Source organism: Boleophthalmus pectinirostris, unplaced genomic scaffold, assembly GCF_026225935.1.
Source record: "Boleophthalmus pectinirostris isolate CB_2022bp ecotype Guang Dong unplaced genomic scaffold, ASM2622593v1 HiC_scaffold_16, whole genome shotgun sequence".
NCBI classification, from domain to species: Eukaryota; Metazoa; Chordata; class Actinopteri; order Gobiiformes; family Gobiidae; genus Boleophthalmus; species Boleophthalmus pectinirostris.
In genome coordinates, this window is record NW_026571095.1 from 7,308,127 (window position 1) to 7,309,362 (window position 1,236).

Genomic DNA, 1,236 nt, shown 5'->3' on the forward strand with positions numbered 1-1,236 from the left:
AACTTAAAAAAGCAGAAGCAGACCGGGCAATCCATAAAATCAAAGATGACAGGGACAATGTATTGAATAAGCCAAGTGACATTAATAAAAGATTTTTTCAATTTTATTCTGACTTATACACCTCGAAATGTAATATTAATCCTGTAGTTATGAATGCGTTTTTAGATGATTGCCATCTCCCAAAAATAACTGCAGAGGAGCTTGATAGTCTTAATTCAGACATTCATCCCACTGAAATACAGAAAGCCATTAATTCCCTTAAAAGTGGCAAAGCTCCTGGACCTGATGGTCTACCAGTTGAACTTTATAAGAAATTTAGTAATGTACTCACACCATTTCTGTATAGAATGTACAAACAAGCCCTGCTGGATGGCACATTACCACCAACACTAACTGAAGCAACAATTTCAGTGCTACATAAAAAAGGAAAAGATGCTTTACATGTAGGCTCATACCGGCCCATTTCACTTTTAAATATAGATGGTAAACTATATGCAAAAATACTCGCCAACAGATTAACACCTTTAATGGAGACATTAGTTCATCATGATCAAACAGGCTTTATGCCCAATAGGAGCTCAACGTCCAATCTACGTCGATTGTTTGATATTTTATACACAGATAGAAATATACACAATGATTTAGCCATCCTTACTCTGGACGCGGAAAAGGCGTGTGATCAGATTGAATGGGAATACTTATTTGAAATACTGAAACGATTTAATCTCGGTAGCAGGTTCATAGGCTCGGTGAAACTTCTATATACTAATCCTACTGCACGAATTCGTACAAGTAATAGTCTTTCCGCCCCTTTTCAGCTGTTTAGAGGAACCCGTCAGGCCTGTCCATTATCCGCACTTATCTTTGCTTTGGCCATTGAGCCACTTGCACAGAGTATTCGCTTAGATCCTCAAATACATGGTTATAAAACAAAAAGCACATCAAATAAAATTTCGTTATATGCAGATGATATCCTTTTATATATAACAAATCCGAAATGTTCTATCCCAGCCGTTCTTGAAAAAATTAATTTGTTTGGCAAATTTTCAGGTTACCGTATTAACTGGACAAAAAGTGTACTCATGCCGGTCCATCCCATTTCACGGACAATTCTAATGCAATTCCCTTTTAAGGTCTCAGACGATAAATTTACATACTTGGGTATTGAAATTACTAAACAATTTTCATCCCTCACAAAATCTAATTTTTCACCCCTCCTGGATCAACTAAAGAGTA